Source organism: Onychostruthus taczanowskii, unplaced genomic scaffold, assembly GCF_017590055.1.
Source record: "Onychostruthus taczanowskii isolate IOZ18803 unplaced genomic scaffold, ASM1759005v1 scaffold19, whole genome shotgun sequence".
Taxonomy (NCBI): Eukaryota; Metazoa; Chordata; class Aves; order Passeriformes; family Passeridae; genus Onychostruthus; species Onychostruthus taczanowskii.
The window spans coordinates 8,965,430-8,986,586 of NW_024499128.1; the positions used below are offsets into that span (position 1 = coordinate 8,965,430).

The 21,157-nt window shown below is 44.7% G+C and overlaps 1 protein-coding gene across 1 annotated transcript in view; it reads left to right on the plus strand.

Annotated features, from left to right (window-relative positions):
• The window catches only part of ELFN1 (extracellular leucine rich repeat and fibronectin type III domain containing 1), a 103,247-nt gene that overhangs the window by 40,582 nt on the left and 41,508 nt on the right, over positions 1-21,157 (plus strand). Inside the window, exon 3 of the mRNA XM_041401688.1 lies at positions 16,801-16,935. The gene's annotated coding sequence lies outside the window, so the exon portion shown is untranslated. The remainder of the gene's footprint in view (positions 1-16,800; positions 16,936-21,157) is intronic.

Consider the following 21,157-nt stretch of genomic DNA (forward strand, 5'->3'; position numbering starts at 1 on the left):
AGCCAGGGCACTCTCTGCTTGTGGCAGAAGATCAGGATTTCTCCATGTGTAGATGCTGCCCCTGAAGCAGCTGTGCCCGTGCCCAGCAGGGATCCAAATCTGCTGGGCTCAGTGGCTGTGGCTGAGGGTGTGATGGGGCATAAGCCTGCAAGGATGGTGGTAAAGCACAGGCTGGGCTCTGTGGCGTGGCAAGAAGATGCTGAACCCGGCTTTGCTGCTGCTCCAGGTTTCCCCCTGCTCTCTGGCAGGCCTTGAGCTGCTGGCACAGGAGCACTTTGGCGTGCTGGCAGAGTGCTGGGAGTTGGTGCATGGCTCTGACACGTTCATCTCCTAACTGGGGCTGTCTGTGCTCTCTGGACCAGCTTGTTAGTGCCCATCAGCAAGGCTGCTGGTCCCTGGGCACTCCCACCAGACAGTCATGCCATGGGGTGGAACCAGCAAAGCCACTTGGTTTTTAGTTGCAAAGACAGGAATCCAGTGACCTTTGGCAGATTTCATAGCCCAGCAGGCTCATGTAATTGAAGCTGGTGATGATTTGTCATGGCTCTAAGCTTTCCCTATCTATTTCATTCCTCATTCCCTCAGTCTCTCTTGTTCCTTCTTTCTCTTTCCTTCTTTGTGATCTCATTATCTCCATGCCTTTCTCTTTTTTTCTCTCTTTAACCATAGCATTTCCCAGCATGGAGAGCTACCTCAGGATCTGTTCGTCTTCGAGGGATTTAACTTCTGCCTGTCACAGTATTTTCTCCACTTCACATCCATTATCCAAGAAAACCTCTTTCTACCCATGACCAGGAGACCTGCACCTGCCAGAAAAATTCAGTCCATTCCATCATAAATAATACATTGCTGTGGTCAGTACCCCCAAGCAGCCATGAGCTACAAATCCCAACTTTCCTCCCCCTGTCAGGTGAAGGTTGAAGTGACATTATCACTTCTATTGAAATTCCCTGGTAGAAGGCAGGTTCAATGCTATTAACATATTTCAATTCAAGCCATTCTTATTTTAATTAGCCTTAAGTAATTAGTTCTAATTCATTGCCATTTTTTGCTCTGCATATTTTGTGTTATTTACTTCCCTTGCTAAGTAACAATTTGATGTAATTATGTGCTACTCATTCTTTCTATTTACATATGCTCACTCACTCAGATTTCCTCGTTGAAATTTTAACAGATCCTTTGAATTCCCTCTTGAATTGTTTTCTGAGTTGTCAGCGGTGTGGAAATTGTGGGGTGGAGAGAGAATTGATCCTCTTCTTTGGACATCCCTGGTGCCAAAGGCAGTGAGAGTGCATGTGAGCACCTGGGCTGGCAGTGAGCTGCTCTTGGCAGGGAAGGTCCATTGCCAGGCTTTGTTCCTGGGAGTCTGCATTCCCATATGAAAGGAGTTTGGGAACTGTATCCAACTCTCTCTGTCTTTCTCTTGGGCTGCTTTAGCCCAGATGCCAAAGGGACCAGTCAGTGTTGCTGCTTCCTTTCATTTTCTTTGTGCAGCCAAAGATGCTTTGGCTTTCCAGAATGGAAATGCCCTGAATTTCCAGAAGTGCAGTGCCTCTGCTACTCAAAAAGCTTGCACCCTTTCAAGTCCTGTATTTTATTTATTTATTTATTTATTTGTTTATTTATTTATTACATGTCATTTACTTTGAGCAATTTGTCACATTTATATATGTCAGGTTCTTATCTGGAATGTACTTATCTCAGCAACCATTTTTCTAATTCCTCTGAAGGACTATGTTGTTGTCTTCTTCTTTCCTCAAGGATTGCCCTTTTCTTACACCTTCTCCATAGCTGAGATTCTCAGAGGGTTGTGGTTCATCCATCTGAGGCTGTTTGCTGTTCAACTGCTCTGAACCCATCTTTTTCATTGCCTCAGAACTTGATTCTGAGCAGTCTTAACATCTGCCTTCCTGCAGATCCTGCAAAAACGTGGATTTCATGCTCACACGGAGTGTGTTTATACCTGTGTGTATATGCCTCACAACTTTTAAGTGCATTATCCAGCTCCAGCCGAATTTGATAGAGGGTAGCAGTCTCAAAAATAGCAAGTTCCCTCAAGGTTTGAGCAGACAGGCAGAGGTAGAAGAGAGATGCCCTACTTCTACAAAGGAAAAAGCTGCCATGTTGTGCTGAGCCTTTATTTGGTGCTGGTGAATCCATTTGGGATGGAGCACAAATCTCAGCACCCCACCCACAGGAAGGACTTCAATCAGCCCATGCCCCTTCTCGGTGCCCAAGTCAATCAAGCTCAAAGAAAGCAGGAATTCATAGATCTGATGTTCATGGAACTACTTGGGGGTTTTTGTTTTTGTTTTTTAAGTATCTTTTTCACTAAAATCTTATCAGCCGTTTGAATCCTTGTTCCATTGGCAAATCCTACTTGCTTCATGAATATGCACGTTCACAATGTGTAGCGTTGGCTTAACTGCTCCCGATGAAGTTGGTAATAAAACTCCTGCTGACTTCAAAGAGAATAGAGTCAGGCTGATGCTGACTGCTTTGGAAAATCCCACCCCTTGTTGTTATTTTATTCTTGATTCATCCACTCAGGAGCTGTAGGATGAGACTAAATACTCCAGAATGAGTAAAGAGGGAAAAAAAGTTAACAAAAAGAAAAGATCAAAGAGCCAAAAATGAAAATCCGGATTCTGAGGTAAATATTTAAGGACCTGTCTTTCAAGACGTGAAGTGAGAGCAGTTCTGCTTTTGTTTGAGGAAGGGTCACAAGCTGCAGCCTTGAGGCAGGAGAGCTGATTCACACCATCTGAAAGTTCAGATCTGAACGACACGAAGTGTGGGACCTCCAAATTCTGCCAAGGCCACACATGATCATGGAGTAGAACTGATTCCTCAAATTCTGTCCTCACACTTCAGTTTTCCATGTCTAGGAGGGCCCAAAGAGGTTCTGGTCACCTCTGCTGGCAGCAGGAAAAGGCAGAAACCCAAAACATCCCATGGGTTATCAACATCTGCAAGTGAGCAGATCCCTCTTAAATGGATCCCTCTTAAATGATCTGTTCCTCTGCTCCTCTCTTGCTGTGAATTTTGCAGGGAAAAGGTGTTGCAGAGCTTTACTGCTCTTCACTTTGGGATTCTTTCCCCCAGATGGATTAAGTTCTCAGGTCTTTGTTTTCCCAGTACTTGAAGGCATAGCTCCCAAACTGCCATGGGAAGAGGAAGGTTCTCTACTACCACCCAATTTAGTGGAGAATTATGCTTCCAGCTGACTTCAAGGGGACATAAAATTGTCATACACAAATGATTTCCACTGGGCAGAACTCCCTTGGCATGAACACATTCTTACCTGTTTTGCTGAATCAGGGCACGTTCTTCTTGAAGGGACTTTGTGTTTTAGTGTGGGCTATTTTGGTATTTTCCTCTCCTAAGATTATTTCCACTGGAAAAAACACAGTATTTTTCATTCCAGCAGTATTTTTGGTAACAGTTACTATTTCCTGACAATATGTCTGTATTTTAGGACAAAACCAAATTACATGTTGGAAGTGCCTTTTCCCACTGCAGTTTCTCCAGCACTACTCACAAGCCAGTTACATCAAGAACATAATCTGGAAGAGGCACAATAGAGGCTATATTAAGTTTTATACAGACTTGCCATAAAATTGCATGCAATAGCTACTTGATCACGTTATATCAATCAATTTTTGCCTGGCCATTTGGAAAGCAATTGCTTTTATCTTGATGGCTTATTTTTTAATTAAGACCTTGCAAGGATTTTTCCAAGAGTTTTTGTCCAATGGCTGCAGAATTCTCCTGGTCACATGGTTGAGTACAATATGACTGTTAGTGCATTGTTGCATGACAAGGGGTATTGGCAAAAAGAACCCTCTCACTGTAGTTCATTTTCATTGTTTTTCTGATTTTTTTTTGTCATTTACTCTCTGTTCCTGGGCGTCTATAAAATTTTTGACAGCAGTTAGAACTGGATGCTATAAAACAGGGTAGAAACTGTGACAAATATTTTTTTCTTTTTGCTCTCCTGCCTGCCACTTTGCTCCAGAAGAATGCAAATTTACCATCAAACTTCTGCAGAGTTAGAACCTCTCTTTTAAGCTTGGTAATAATAGGTAAAATCCTACTCCTGGCTGCACCATGTAATCATTATTATCTTACAAATCCCAAATGCTCCGTGTAATCTTCAAGGATGTGTTCCTAGTACTGTGCTTTAGGAGAAAATAGAAGGATCATAATTGTGGAAAATGCAATTTTGTTGCATCTTTTGCCAATTCCCTGAGATCAAAACAGTTAATTTCCCCATGCTCTATGCCTTGTACAAACTTTAAATCAGTACAATTTACTCTGGTCAGCCAGAACAGGGCTGCAGATTTATAGTGCAGGTTTTTCTTGTTGGTAGATTCCTTCAGCTTGGTCATGGAAACACCTAAAGAGGTTGAGTGTCCAGTTTTGATAAGGTACAAATTATTCCTAATTTATCTCCCTAATATCTGTTGTTCTTCTGGTCTGTACTTTAACTTGAAAATTAATACTGGTTTTATCTAAAAAGAGTTGTGAGGTTGATTTTTAAAACTTAAGTTTTAAAAATTAAGTTTTTAAAGTAAAACTTAATAAAACTCAGTGAGTTTTATTATTAATAAAGGCCTGTATAGCCATGGTTGCACTTTTTTTTAAAGTGCCAAAAAAATCTTGGATAGCTGCAGAAGTAACTCTAAGAAAGAGGGGAAATGATGAAGGAAGGAGTTCATTCAAATGCTGCCTAGTTGGAGCCTGTGTACTTTGTTCTACTTTGCAGTTTCATTCTGAAACTTGTGCAAAAACACCGTATGGGATGAAACTTTTAGGTGTATTAAACCCATCCCATAATGTTTATTTTTGTACATGGACAAGAGATTACAGCTTTTCCATTGAACTTCCAAAGTCATCATCAAAAGCCATCGTTATTTTGTGAGCACTTTGTAGTCTGGTGTCTGTCCTACACTAGTTAATTCATGTAAATCTAAAGGAGTGGTTGCAGGCAGGATGGCATCAGAAATATGGAAATAGAGCATCTGGGTAGAAAGGGTAGGTTTTTTGCAATGTTTCCATTGAAATTATTTTTTGCTGCCAAGTGAACAGATGCAGTGAAAACAGACAGCCTTATCGGCAGCCTTTCTTTTGGGGAGAATAAATGAGTGAATGATCTATCAAAATATCTTTTTTGTTTGATTAAACAGATGATATTTATAGCATTTCTAAATATAAACCAAACTGAGGTGAAAAAGAGGAAGATTCACAAAGAATGGCCACTCTGCAAAGTCAGGTGCTGTTCCTGTACCCAAAAGTATTTTTAAATTCCTATTTCTTCACCTAAGATGAGCGAATGCAGTTCATTGCACTCTGAGGGTGTTTAGCAGACTTACAGTCCTGATGCTCATATTTTGGTCTGATGCTGTGGGCTGCAGGTATGTTTGCTTATAGATTTCCTTTTGTTTCACATTAGAATAACAAAAATATAACTAAGGGTTTCAAGCGTCTGACTTTTTCTTATGTTACAGTACAGGTTCTGGAATAAATACCTGGAAAGGCTGGAAATTTAGCAATGAGATAATAGAAAAATTTGTACCTTGCAGAAAAATACAAGATTTTGACACTAGGTTGCATTCTGAATAGAATATTAAGTTATTATTAAAATATACTTTAGGTTAATTTTAATGTAATTTAGATATGAACATATAAAGATTTTGTTATGTGATAAAAATAGCAATGGAAAATTCTCCTGAAGTCTTGCAAATGAAATGTTTGATTTATCAAAACATTCCTAATTCTTTTAAAATGTGATTTTGCCAGAACTAATTCATGTCATGAGAAATTTCAGCTTTGTTGCAATGCAACTTTCTGCTGGGAAAGTGAACTAACACCTGACCAGGGCTGCCTGGCTGTAGAGCCTGCTGGCCACATGTATTCCTTTGCCAGAAAGTGCATGGTTATTAACCCTTTGACCATTGGTATGATACTGCAATGTTGAGCTTTTATGTTTTTGCCTTTTTCCAAGCTGAGCTACATCTTCTTATTAAAATAATTTTGCATTTGTTCTGAAAAATTTCCATATTTTTGTACTTTATATAAACTCCCTTGTAATAAGGGAAAGCAAAGCCTTTTATCTTGCTGCCCCTTTCATGGAAGTCTCCTTTGGCCATTTTATTTGTAATTTTGCCTTTTCCCTTGATTATATGTTGAGATTTCTGTTAGATTCTTTAGCATTCTGTCCTGCTTTTGTGTTACAGTGTTAATCTTTGGAGCTTGTTGTCCCTGTGTTTCTGTATCAAGGAAAGCAGCTTTTCACAAATGCATTTTCTTTACATTGTTAGCAATCCCAAAAACTGTCCTGAAAAAAGAGTTTTCACTGCTTAATGTAAGATGTCATCATGAGTAATCCTGAGTCATTTAATTTCATATCTTCTAAAATGTCCTTTCTAAGATGGTCAAACTGACATTTGTGTTCTCTGTCTACATAGTATTGAGTCTAATACTGTGTGTTCCCTTCTTTCCAGTGAACAATCTGAATCCAGAAGATATCATTATTTGAGTGTTTTTGCTCAGATATTTAAATGCTGGTATGGAAGATGATTATTGACTTTTCACTTAAATGATGTAGTTGTTTGCAAAAATCAATTTTCCTTATATATTCACCAGCTGTATTTAAGAACTAGCATTTGGTTAGCAATTTTCACAATTTAAAATAGAAAAATCTCCCATGTGTTGGCTTTCCTTAAGAGATCTCCAACACTTCCCTGTCACATTAATCTCTTTTTAAATAGAGGAAAATTGAGGCAGAGATGTAGAAAGTCATCCCAGGAAACTCAGTGGTTGAAGCAGGAAGGAAAAGAGAAAACAAATCGAAAAGGAGAAACCAAGCATTGGTATCTGTCCTGCTGGACTGTCATATTGTTAAGTGAACCTATTCAATTCACAGGAGGGTAATTTATATCACTCAGGCTCTAAGAATCCTGTGTGTCCCATGTTTCTGGGTAGACAGATGGATGCTCCCTTCACACGTCTGAGTTACTTTTGGTACCACACTGTGAACTGAAGGTCTTGCTCTGCCGTGTCTTGAACACGCTCCCATGAGCATTGTGAATAGCCTGTTAAATATGGATGATCCATCTTGATTTTCCAGATGAGTCAAGAAGAAATACTGGGAATTTTTCTTGACAGGTGTAAGCCAATTGGTGTAGAGAGCTGAAGTCTCCAAGGCTTTTCCCTGGCCCCCAAGGAACCCTTTGGCTTCCAGCCATGGGCTTTTTGTCATCAGCTGCATCCTGTTCCTGGCAGCAGCACGCCCCAGGAAAGAGCACAAATCTCTCTCCTGGTGAATTAGCACTCACAACTCTTCATTAATTTTATCCCCACTCTTCCTCTACTTTTGTTTGCTTTGGAGAAGGGTCCTGATGTACTTTTTGCAATTTGTGTGCCCTGCTCAGAACCAGTTGCAAACATTTCCTTTGCAAGGCTGTATATGGATGGCAGCCTGGCCTTCCTCTGGTGACTTCTCCTGCCATTTAGGTCCCTATTTGATTTTCTCATGCTGATCTTTGAAATGGCAATATCTGGTTTTCCTTTAGAGTTCCTGAATCCTGACTTCTAGGTTTTGCACAGATAACCTGTCCCATGTTATATAATAGGAGTGGAATCTGGAGGGGTTTTGGCAGGATGGCTCTAAGAGGTGGCTTCAATGGCTCTAAGATCTAAAACCTGAGCTGGCACTAAGAATTTGGTCTTCTGAGAGGACAGGTTTCCACTGAAGTCATGGAAGGTAATAATCTCATTTATTTATGGAAGACTTATAGCAAGAAGCCTCCTAGAACACAGTAGGATTATTTTTGCAGTGTGGGTCATTAGCACTGACCTTAGACTATGGCAAAACAGAGACATGAAACCTGTCTGCAAAATAGCACTCAAGGCTGTAAGGAAACCCTTAAAATTGCAAGACATGGCTTTCAAGACTGGAAAGATGTGTACAAGAATACAGGTGGTGTGTCAGAAATAAATTGGTGGTTTGGAGTAGTTTGGAGTTGCTAATCTCAGGAAAACCCAAGCTCAGTAAAAGGCTTGGTCCTTTAGGAAGACTGCACGTAGCTGAGAGACCAGTCCCTGCTTTCCTCCTAGGACTGCAAAATTACACCTTTCAGGTCACACTTAAAAAGCTATTGGATGTAATCTGTACCTTGTGCATGACATATAAGAACTAGATGAGATAATCAGGCACCAGCGTGTCCTCAGGTCTTTTTTAAATACTGAGATCACTCCAGGGTATGCTCATGATGATTTTCCCTCCTCCATCTCCTGTCTGCTGAGGGAGCTGCTTCTCTCATGTCTGTTCACTGCAGGTATTGGCCAAGTGCTCCCAGCCTACCACCCTTACTGGCACAACTTGAGTTGTTTTCTCTGGTGGAGCACTCCCTGTTTCAGCACTGGAAAGGTGAAGTGTCTAGGCCAAGTTCATCATCCAGACTCCACAGTCAGTGGAGAAAGTTGAACACCTCCAGTGTGTAATTCATCCCATCCAAAAATAGGTGTTTAAGACAGGAAGAATGAATCACTCTCTGGGGGCTGGTGCACGTCTCTCTGTTCACTGATGATAAAAGAAGTCTAGACAATTACCTTAACCTAGACATCCAGCTGTAAGACACCTTCAGCTGTGTGAGATCGAGCTGTGCTTTCAGGTCCCTAAGGACTGATTTCCACCCCCCTGTTCAAATGGGAAGTAGTTTTCTGATTTCACAGCAGCTTTCTAGCTGAAGTCACTGACAATCAGAATCTCAGTGAGCCACATATGGCAGTTTTACCATAACTGAATAGCTTTTTAATGAAAGGTTTTTTTACCCTCAGTCCCATCTGGGAGTTATCCATGAGAAGTTGATGGTGTTTAGAGGAATACTTCTTTCTCTTACTTGCTGAACCATTGCCACCATTAAATATTGCTGCATAATTTCCTCCCAAGGAGTCTGTTGCATGTAGATAATATTCAAAATGTGGTCCCCATTGATTACTTTGATTGAACACATGCCACACATGATGTTCTCCATGAGCAGGAGCACAGCTCTTCAGATGGTGCTTGCAAACACTCTCATTTGTGAGTTCATTTCTCATGGTCTGAAATTCATCTCTCATCTTCTCTCTTGCCTTCCCATGAGCTCATTTGTTAAAATATTTGGGGAAAGGCAGACAGGGAAAGACAATGGATGACTGCAGAAGGCAACAGAGCCCCAAGATCATAAGGAGCATCCAGAGAGCCCTGGAGAAGGAAACCACATTGGAGGCAGCTGAGAGGAGGGAAAGCCTCCAGCACTGGACAATCAAAGAGCTGGAGTTGCCAGTTCCCAGTCCACCTCTGCAGTTCCTCACTGCCCACCTTGCCCCATGGAGGTGACCAGTGCAGGAGCAAAGCTGGCAGAGCAATCCAGGGTTCTGGGATATTGGCTGTTCCCCCTTCCAGCCCAGCACTTAGAGCAAAGCCACCTTCAGCTGGTGTTCCCATGCAGAGACCAGGGAGCAGGGCCCCTACGTGGTTGTCCTTGCCCCAGGACTGTGGTTCCTGTTGCCATTGATTGCAGAGCAGATAGCTGAGGATGATGAGGATGTCTCCAAGGGGACAAAGGGTTCCCTGGAAGAGGTGGGCAGATGTGTTACTCCATGGGCAGGGGGAACTGATGGAGAGGAGACTTCAGGGTGCCACTCTGTGATCCTAAAGCTTCCATCCCAGACAGGTTAAAAGGTTTGGAAGCTACACAGCTTTGGCATCTCTGCAGAGAAGCATATCGCAGCTCGCCTTGAAATATGTGAAGATTTAATTCCTTTGACTTTCACTTTTAGATTACGTTTTGCCCTTGCTCTTTTAAAAGTTCAATTCAACATGGAAATGCAGTCTTCAAGGAAAATACTTGGAAAACATATTGACCAATATGGTTAATGGAAAACATTCCTTTTTTCAAGATGTCTTTTGTCTCTCTCTCTTTTGGAAGATGGCAGGAAACTTGGATGAATTGTGAAATGTTTGGGGTTTTTGTTTGTTTGTTTTGGTTTGGTTTGGTTTGGTTTTTTGTTGTTTGCATGTGTATGCGAATTTTCTAGTTGCCAGAAAAAAATAATTTGCCCAGTGATGTTACAGGTGCCTCTTTGCTTCCCCTGCCAAGACACCTGCCCACTGCTGCCTGCAGGAGCCCTCGGTGGGGTCCAAGCCGAAGCAGGGGATGTGTTTCTCTCAGGGAGTTCCCTTCTTCATCCCTTGCTGTGTCAGAACTGAACACATCCTGCCAAGATTCAAGCAAAATATTCCAGAAAAGGTTGAGATATTCGCCGAGCTCCAGCTTACTGTACAAGAAGTACCCTGGAGCAAAAGCAGAGCTGCGAGACACCGTCACACCGAAGCGCTTCCCCCGCCCCGGCAGGCACCATGCCGTACCAGACAAACTCCTCCAGATAGGATCCAGGCAGAGATGTTTGCTTAACACAGCAGCTCTTTGAAAAGGCAAATAAATGGACAGTGAAGCTACACAGACGTGTCACTGTGCAGCGATTTCCGTTTAGCATTTACGTTTAGTGCCAGGAAACCCTGACTCATGAATATGAAATCAGAAGGAAAGGAAGAAAGCAGTTGTTCATTATTAGAGCTTCGAATTGGGCATGTGGTGGAAATTAGCATTAAAAAACACGCAGGTTAAAAAGAGAGGGGCTGGCTCTGATGGTCCAGGAGGCTTGAAGAGCCTGGCTCTTCAGCCAGGGGATGTGCTTTTGTGGGGGCCTCTCTGCCCTCAGGCTTTGCCCATGGGGAGTTGCTGCTAGGGAAGAGCCCTGGAGCTCAGGGTTACCATGATGAGGCTCTTGCTCATTTTGAAGAGGGGCAAAGCAGGTCCTGAATATTCTTGGAAATCATCAAAATTTACCTTGAGGTAATGGTGAGGAAAGGCAGGGAAGAAGAGCCAGAATTACCAGAAATAAGAGAAATAACTGAGAGGAACCTCCAAGAAAACAGATCAACCTCAGATAGAGATCCTGAGGTCCCTAAAAGAAGCTCACCTTCAATTGAGACTCAGTGGGGTAAAAATGAAGGAGCCCACAGCCCTGATGCTTCTGCAGGTGGGATGCCTGTCTCTGCCCCTCACCTGCACTCTAGAGCTGAGAAAAGCCTCTGTGAACCTGGCTGCTTTCAACACAAGCTATCTTCCTTCCAGCCAAAGCAGGTGGGTGGGGCACAAACCTTCTTTCCACACATACTTCACCTTGAGAGAGCTGAGCTTGTTCTGCCAAGGAGGGATGTGGGTCAGAATCACAGAATATCCTGAGTTGGAAGGGGTCCAGAGGGGTCATTGAGTCCAGCTCCTGGCCCTGCACAAGACAACCAACCCCAAGAATCACACCAGGCACCTGAGAGTCATCCAAACTTCTCTTGAACTCTGGTAGCTTGGTGCTTCAACCACTTCCCTGGGGAGCCTGTTCCAGTGCCCAAACACCCTCTGGGTAAAGAACTTTTCCTAATGTCTCTGAGAAGAGTGACGCTATTGCAGCAAATATTTTGGATGGTACTGGGAAGGAAGAAGCAAATAAAGACATTGCTGCAGGGTGGCAAGGGCTTGTTTTGCAAAGCAGCTCCTTGCATCAAACCCTGGGAGCAGCTCAAGGCAGCAAGGAGGTGTGTCATCCCCTCCAGTGCCTTCATCTGAACCACCCAGCTGTGCTCTATAAGTACCCCTCCGTTTCCTTGCATTTTGGTAATTTCAGTGCCCTTAAAATGTGACAAGGGCTAATCTGTCAGTGTGGGGCACAGCTCGAAGTAATAGCAAAGCATTTGGCTGATCCCCCTGGCCTGGAGGATGCAATGTGCCAGGCAGGAGGCTGGACAATGGGCTGGGTGGGCAAGTGCTGGACGGATCTGCCAGGGTGCTCCTCACCCAAGTGTCCCTCTCTGCCCTCAGTGACAGCCCTGGATCATGGTTGTTTTGTGCCCCAAGGCCAGGCCATGGGAAGCTGCTGGCAGGGCTCTGCTCCACCCCGTGCAGCTATGACAGCTTCAGAGAGTCGTTAGCAAGCAAGGCGCGCTCGAGTGAATAATTAAAACACCTGCTGTGCTTTTCAATAGTTCAGAGCCAGCCTCGGAGCTGCACGTGTGAGCCATGGCTGCTGTCTTTGGAGGAGGCCAGAGGAAAGAGGAGGGCTGATATCCAGTGGAAAATTCAGGGCTTGATGCTGCTTCTGGCAGGAGGAGGGATGATGCTGGCAGCTTCCAGAGGGATGCAGGCAGTCCCTGCTCCGGAGGGAGGCTGGAGGCTGACACAGCTCTCCTTGCTGATGAACAGGCATCACGGCACAGAACTCTCCAAAGTCTCCTCTCTGCCAAAAATTTGAGCAGCAGTTGAGCTCAGCACCCACCCTTCCAGCTGCCCCAAGGCTCTCATGCTGGTTCAGCTCTCCAAACCTGTGGGACGAGGACATGGAGCAGGGGAACAGGGACAACCCCACAGCCTTGGGGCTCCATCAGCACTGGCAGCATGGGGCCACTCAATTGAGCACACACAGGTGGGCTCTGGGGAGGATGCACTGTCTTTTGTAAAGATTTCCCCAAGATATCAATTAGACACTGAAATCAAAACAGTTTCTGCATGAACAACTACCAGAGTTCCCTGCAGTCTCTCAGCAGCTGGGCTCCTCCTGTTCCTACCCCCAGCTGCCAGAGTTTGTATCAGAATAGCACTGAAGGGCCCCGTGCCCCAGCATGGAGGAGCTCCATTGAGCAGGGGAAGATATCAAACACTGTGGCTGTGTCAGTGCTGCTGGAGCGTGGAGTTGTAAATCATCTCTTCTCATGGAAAAAATGGGTTTCTGGGCAGGGGATGGAGGGAAAAATTACATTCCCCATGAGTTAGTTTCAGATTGAATATTGTTTGACCATAGATCTATATCTTTTATATATATATGTATTTATATATATTTTGCTGTAGAGAACCTGGACAATTCCAATTTGGGGTCACTGTGCAGTGATTTTTTTTTTCCTCTTTTTTTTTTTTTTTTTTTTTTTAGTTCAACCAATGAACCAAAAAATTGGTTATTTTCACAGCTTTTCCATTATTACCTCCAAGGCAGGTAAAAGCTAAGTTTTTAGAGACAGGGAAAAAAAATCTGTTTGGGGACTGGCACAGTGAGAAGACAGAGAGAGCTGTGTGCTGACACCTTTGCAACAGTGTGTGAATATCATCCTGATGTTTGGTGCATTCCCTGCTCCCATGTGGGGAGTGGGAGCTGCCACCTGCACCCCTTTCCTGTGGCCCTTTGCCCATGGAAGGCCAGGGCTCCTGAGCTAAAGATCAGCAAATTAGTCTTCTTCTCCCCCACTGCAGAATGCTATCCATCTAAATATTTCCTTTAATTTACAGCCATGTAGAGTTTGAAAAGCCCTTCAAGTTCACTTGGGCTGATGAATTGGTAATTGAGTGTACCTGGATGTCAGTGCTGGCTCTGCCTCTCTCTGCATTTGTATCAGTCCGTGTTTGTTTTCTCCAGCTGTAAATCACTCAGAACTTGGAGAGGCTTTTATCAAATCCTGCTAGGAGCCAGTCGTTCTCCCTTTCACAAACACATTGCTAATGCCACGTGGAACCCACTGGCTTTGCTGTTCATTTAAAAACAATGAGGATGGTATTAAATGGGAAGAAAAAATCCTTAGCAACAAGGGAGAAGGAGGAGGAAAAGAATTGCTCCTGTCTCTCTGGAGTTTGCTCCTTTGGTCTAATGTCTGTCCCATTGATCTCCTAATATGCTCGGCTTTGAGAGCCTGAGTTATTGCTCCACTCTCCCTTATCCCCCTGGGATACAGAACACTTTGTTCTGAGCTTCTTCAGCCACCAGCAGGTCAGCTGCCAGCCTTGGTCCAGCCTCACCAGTGCTCCCACCTCCTGGGCTGCTCACCTGTGCCCCTTTCTCCCCAGCCCTGGCCATGAAATCTGCCTGCCAACTGCTTCCCCTGCTAAGCATTTTCTAGGCTAAAGATCCCAAAAATCTTGCCCATGGAGTGCTGGGCATGGAGAGTTAAGCAGGTGGTTTTAAGGGTTTAAGGGAGTCAGGGTCATCTCTTAAGGTCTCCAGGTTCTCCAGTGTGTCTTTGGTGAAAAGCTCTCCAGTGGCTTTGACAATACCTGGCTCTCTCCATCAGTTACAGAGGGATCACAGCTGGCTCCCTTCCCACACTGCCCATATTCATGGCTCAGTCCAGTAAATGTGCTCCAGCACTGACAGATTTGGCAAAAGGGAATTTCAGACGAGAGAGGTAAACGGTCCTGATTTGCATTTCTTGGAGCTGCTCTGATCCCTCACCCAATGGAAAAACTGGAGGAACACCACGTGTCTGGCATAACCCATCCACCCAGCCTGTGCTTCACTGCAGATTTTTCAATGAACTGTTACATTGCTATTTGCTCAATGGAAAAAACCAGCAAGTTATATCCATTGACAAAGAATACGTGAGGACTTTGCAATCTGTGTGTGAATGTTTTGTGAGCACAAAATGAGGTGAAGTTTGCCAAACGATTATTCATTAGGAATTGTTCATTCAGCTCTAATTGCTTGGGTCTAACTGTTCTTAGAAGGACTGTGTGACAACTTTGCAATATGCAGTTAAGGTCAGAAAAGTGTTGGTAAAATTACTTCACATTAAGTCAAGCTTTTCTTTTGGGTGCAACGGGGCTGTTCCCCCTGAGCTTAGAAAGAGCAGTAAATGATGCTGCCTGTGTAGCCCAGTTAGCTAATGGAGGGTGAGTGGTGCCTTATTGACTCCCACTTTCTCTGTGGAAGGAGTAATTAAATTCACCGGCAGAGTCCCCATCTTCTCATGCGTGGCAGTGTGCAACTTCCCTGCATCTCAGCTAACTAGATTAGAGATTACTCATGCTGATGAGAAAGCACCAGCTAGACAGGGTCTGGCTTGGCTTTCAGATCCCAGCTGTTATTTGCAGGACTTATGCTTAGGAAAAGCATCACTTTCTTTTGTTTTGCTCCTAACCTGACAAAGTTTGTCTGGAAACCCAGAGGAACAAGCACCAGGGAGCCCCACTGTCTGTCTTCCAGCAGCATTTTCTGAAATGGAACAGTACTTTAAAGTCTCGCCAGCTCAGCCTTTCACTTCACAGAATATGTGCCTGTCTCTAAAATACCAGGTTATTTTTTCCTTACCCCCATAATATTCCCATCCAACATTCACTCTCCTAGAAATCACCAATCCAACATTCACTTACCTGCATTCAAACACCTGTCATTGTTCTTGTGCTACTGCTCTTCTCCTTCCAATTTAAAGATTATATTTCATAACTGACCTCCAACTACCTATTGCCTCCCCGTGACACTTCACCCTTGTCTGCCTGATTGATTAGTCTATTATGCTCTGCACTCTTTCTGATGACTTACAGATTGCCCAGTATCTGTCACAGGCTTCCTTTTGTTCTCTAATATTCTTGGAGTTTTGGAACACCCTCCGGCTGCCATTTTCTCTCCATATTCCCTGGCCACCACCTGCTTCTCTTATGAATGTCTAGTTTGGAAAAATGACAAGAAATCTTTTGCAAAATAAACCCCTACCTGCTGTGAGTTCACACATAACACTGGTAAAACACACTTCTAAGACACTGTCATTTTCAATGGGGCTCTTTATTTTCTTTGCACAATTTGGAGGTATAAAAATGTCACTGGATCAGGCTGTGATCAGTGACATGGCTTGGAAGGCAGCTTTCTCCAGGAAATTTCCTCACCTGCATAAGTCAATGAAGCAGTGACAGGGAGGGAGCAATGTTGTGTTTAATGATGTGGGGGGTAGGAGGGTTCTGCTGGGGGAGAGGTCTGGGACGTGTCCCAGATCCATCCATCTCCCTGTGCTTGCCAGAGGTTGTCCAGCTCTGATATTGTTCCAGGCTTGTCCCAGCTCTGTCCATCACTCTGACATTTAATTAACTGCCCCATTCTCCTGGATCTTGCAGCGGATTTGTGTTGTCTTTCTGAAATACCTCTTAGGTCATGTCTGAATATTACTAACAGGAGGAGTAACAAAATGGTTGTCACCAATATTGCTATTATTGTTACTGTGTAGATGATAATAAAACAAGACATTGGATATCACAAAGATGAGTACTGTTACCCTCAGTGTCACTTCTTCTTGCTGTACTGGTTGTTTGGCATCTCAGGTGAGCAGGAGCTGACAGCAGTGGGAAGCAGAGAGAGCCCTGGCCAGCCAGGCATCCAAAAATAATGGAAAAACAGTGAAGGTGTGGGAACTGACCACTGAGAGCAATAAAATCACACTTAAGATATCAAAATACTTTTATGAGACCGATCTTCAGGTGTAACAAGGATTATTAAACTTATTAAAACCTGCACATGCTGGGTGGCTGGTGATGGTGGGGGCAGTGGCTCCTCACTCCTGCAGGAGCTCTGCATTGATGTTCTGAACCATCTGCCCTGGGCATGCCCAGAGCTCTCCTTTCCTGCATCTTTTTCCATCCCTGCCTGGTATTTGTCCCATTCTTTTTGCTTCAGTCCCAGGTCCCCTTCCAGCATTTCTCACAGTCCCAAATCCATTGGCAAGTGGATTTATTTTCCCTTTTAGTTACTCTGTTGAGCAGCTGCTCTCGTTTGGACCTCCCTGTGGTCTTCTTCCCCTTCACCTCTGGTCCCTGTGTCTCTGCGTTTGATCCATGGCTTAAGCAGCTCTTCTGTACCAGGGATGGCTCGGTATTAATCAAGCCATCAATCAATCTTTTATCCTCTTTGTTGAAACTCCCTCTTATGCTTTCTCTTTTATCCTTGCAGTTTAAATACTGGGCTTGGTGACCACCTCGTGGGATCCCGAATGCCGTGTCCAGTGTGCCTCCCAGCCCCTGAGGACAACAACTAGGAGACATTCAGGACTGTGGCTGGGACCAGCAGTGACACACAGGCTCAGAGGTGAGGGGTGACGTCTCTGCAGTGAGAGGAGTAGCTGCCTGTGGGAGAGAGGCAGCAGGGATGGAGCAGGTTTTGCTGGAGAGGGCTGAGTGCCTGGGAAATGCTCACCAGGAGAGGATGGTGCAGGGGAGCCTGGTGGCACTCATTCCCAGCAGGAGAGAGCGTGATGCAGACACAACAGCGAGCCAGGGTTGTGTTTCTCACACTGCTGATTGTAGGGGGTTCCTGGTGGGGCTCTTCTCCCAGTGCTGACCTTCCTGGGGAATCCCTGAGCACCTGAGCTGCTGCACTCCTGAAAGCGTGGCAGCAGTGAGGCTTATTGTGGTTGTTTATGTAATTTTTATTTTTTTAAGATTGAAGTCACATTCTTCTATTGAGATTTAGGGAATAAAGAAAAAGCACATTATTTCTCCCCTGCAAAAGAGAAGTGCAGTGTGTGCCTCCAACCCAGCTTCTACAAAATTGTGTTTTACAAAGCAGAAAAAGAATCTCGGGTTCATGTTGGAGCTGTAGCTCACTTTTCTAAGACCAGATTTTGCCCCATGTTCCCTGTTCAAATGACTAGCTGCGCTGGGCACTTTGAAATTTTCTCTCTTCCTCATCTCCACCTTGACATTATGAAAAGGGTTTTCATCAATCCATTGAAAGAAGGAGATAACTTTTGTATAAAAGTGCACGGTTGACAGGGTTGAATTTTTTGGGTAGTGTGTAATTTTTTTTTTTACACTGTTATTATTTAAAAGATGCTTTCTAGGAGGACAAAAGGGAATAGCTTAATGGAAACAAATTTCTGTAGCAAAATGTGCAGCTGGATAAAAAAAAGATTATTTCTGTTATTGCTTGGTTAGACAGGTGAATTTCGAATTTGAGTACAAAAGGTGCTAAAAAGTGTGCCTTAACTTCTCTTCAGTGTGCTGTTGAGATTGAAAAGAATAATTTTTGGAGAAAAACTTTTCTCTGAGCCTCTATTTCCAGCATTGTCAAATCTTTAGCAGCACCCTTTTCCTACAGCTATTATCATGTTTTCACCTTTTCTTCTTCCACCTCATTTGTCCTTTTTTGAAGAAAATGTAGTGCTGGTGAAAGGCAGGCAGGTCTATGGGCTGGCACTGATCTGGAAGGGAGGGACAGCAGAGCTGGAGGCACACAGACATGTCTGGAAGCCAGACCAGACCAGGGATGCAGTCCCAGGGGAAGATGGACAGCCTGGCCTGGGGGAAGTCATTTTGAAAGCATCTACAAGCCTACAGCCCTTAAGACCACCTTTCCAAAATGACTTTTAACCAATTAGGAACCTAAGCATCAATGAAGATAAGCAGAGCTTAGGTGCTCAGGTCCCTTGAGGCAGACACAAATATCTCAGCAATGCAGACAGATAGACAGTTTGCCTGTCCAGATGGATCCAGACCCAGAGCCAGGCAATGAATTACAAATATAAGTGCCAAAACAGCAGGCTTGGGACACAAAGGATAAAAGACAGTTGTGTTATTTGAGCTGATAAGCTCTGCATCTCTTCTGGAAGATGCTGGCATCAAAGGCTCCTGCAGGGATTTCACAACGGAGTGTTACACCATCCAGCACTCAGTTACCTAAGATGTAAAATGGGCCTTGCAGAGAAAGCTTCATGCCTGCCACAAAGGAGCAGAATTGGAGTTTGTTTTGAGAACTATTAGGCTGAATAATTTGGGATTGATCTCCGTGGACACTGTGAGATATTGCTCCCAACAGAGCAATGATTGCCATTAGTGTCTCAGCTCTCTCCCTTCTTCCTCCTTTTCTCTCCAGCCTTTGCAAGGGCTGGGTCAAATGCTTCTCAGGCAGCATGAACAATATTTCCTCCTTTTTTGGTAATCATTGTCCCTTCTATTCATTCCTCAGAAGCCTTTTCACAAGCAAGAGGTATTTTCAAGGGTTGTAAGCATTCATCTCAATGTACATTTTTTATGCCTATTCTCCTTGGAAGAGCTGGAGAAATAGTTTACTTTATTAGACCAAATGAAAGGAGCTTATGGAGGTAGCCTTGTGCAGGAGGTCAGGCAGCTAGAGAGGAGAGACCTCTGAGACTGCTATGGAATTTCTTGCAGGAGCTGAAAAGTAGCTTTTGCTGTTTAGATTCCTGCTGTTCTTCCTTGCATTGTGCTGGGCCTGTTTCCAGCACTGAGTGCTGAGATCTTCTGCATGGTCCCATCACTGGTCCAGCCACGAGGGCTTAGGAGCAGTATCAGCTGTAAGTACCTTGGATTGGCAAGCCTGGAGGTAGCCAGGCTCACAGCACTGGGTTGCTCTGCCAGGCAGGAGGTGCCCAGGGGGCTCTGGAGAAGGCTCCCACCATGGGGAGCCCCAGCCATCCCAGACCACACCCGACTGTGCAAACCCTTCTCCAAGCAGCTTCGTGCAGTGGGCAGATGACTAAAACTTGTCTCCTGGGCAATTCACTTCATTCATCAATTAAATTGTTTGCTGTGAACACTTTGGCCCCATCCAGCTCCAGGATTTCAGCCTTGTAATTTTGCTGGCAGAGGACAGCGGTGCCATGTCCGTGAAATCTGCCTGCCAACTGCTTCCCCTGCTAAGCATTTTCTAGGCTAACGATCCCAAAAACCTTGCCAGCAGCCCCAGCTCTGTCCCTTCCAGGGCAAGGCACTCATTTAAACGTGAGCACATCTAAATGACTCCATCTGCTAAGTGACGTTGGTAAAGAAAAGATTATAGCAGGAGGCAGTGCAGTGTCCTCGGGTTGTAACCCTGTTATAAAATGGGCTGGGAGAGCAAGGGGACTGCGAGGAGCTGAGGCCCAAAACCACCTGGGTGACTGTCAGCTTGATTTATTTTCTTGCCCATTAGATAAATTAGAAAACTGGCAAAAGAAATCATCTCCCGCTCTCAGCTGCTTGGTAACCTGCCACGTGGCACGAGATGCCAGCTGCAGGGAGATGCAACTCCTTCCCACCCCTGTGGCCCCTCTCCCCAGGGACACAGGATGGGACTTGGGTCTTCTAGTGCCACACATCCCAATCCTCCTGCCACCCTAAACCGCCTCACTGACGCATCTGGCCCATTGATGGCAAACACTAGAGTTTCACTTTTCCCTAATTCCATTGGTTTTTGAATAGCAGCTATTTTCTAGGTGAAAACAGCAGCACCAAATACTGCTTTTGAACACTGGCTTTGACCTCAGAACTGCTTGTTACCCTCATTTCACAAATCAGACAAGCTAAAGCAAAATAACCTGGTTTGTGGCTGTATCATCAGGCAGGCAGGACCTGCTGCCCTTCAAAGATGTTGTTCAACACTTTGATCTTGTGGCTTGTGACCAGTGTGCCTTCAGCAGCTGTCCCCCTTGCTTATGAACCGGACTAATTTTTATCTGTCAGAAGGATGAAGCTTAATGGTCAGACTTGATTTAAATCCCTGGGTAAAAGTCACTGTCTAGGAGGTCAGGCTCCATTTACAGCACCTTCTAACATAAAAACTCACTGAAATATTCAGCCTACATAACCAAATGTTAAATTTGGACCATTTGAGCCATCCTCAGTACCTTTAGCTGTGTCTGATGCACTCCCATAGTGCGAAATGAGGCCACTGTTATACACATTGTATTTACACACGAGGAAAAGCTTCCAGACAGGATGAGCTATTAAGAGACTGCAATGCATTTCTCAGCCAAGGTGGAGGAATCCCCACTGCAAACATGCTGAAACTGGGGGAGAACCAGGGCAGGACCTCCTGGGAAGGAGACCTGGGGGTTGGCAGCACTGCTGTGCCAGTGCAAGGAGGTTGGGGGACAACACCTGCCCTGTGAACGATGGTCGGAGCAGATTTCCTCTGCTGTTGGTGCCCCTTCTTCTGCACAGGATCCTTGTCAGCCTGTCCCCGGCCAGCACAGGGACACACGTGTCCCGTGGCTCAGCCCCCTGCCAGGTGTGTGCCCATGTGTGCAGACGCTGCTGGGAGGGTGGAGAGAAGGGGCTAATTCCTTCCTGTCATATGCAAGGAATCGGCTTACGGCCCGGAGCTCCGATTACTCTTATCTTAGCCTGCATGATGCTGGCCACATCCTGAAATTACCTGGATTTTTTCAAAACCCAGGGGATGGCTTGGACTCACCCGACCAATGTGAGCAAACACCAGCCCTGCTTTCAACCCCAGCAGGTTTGGGGGGCTCAGTCAGTGCAGAAGATGGAGCATGTGGTTTGAACCTCCAAATGCACCTAGTGGGAAG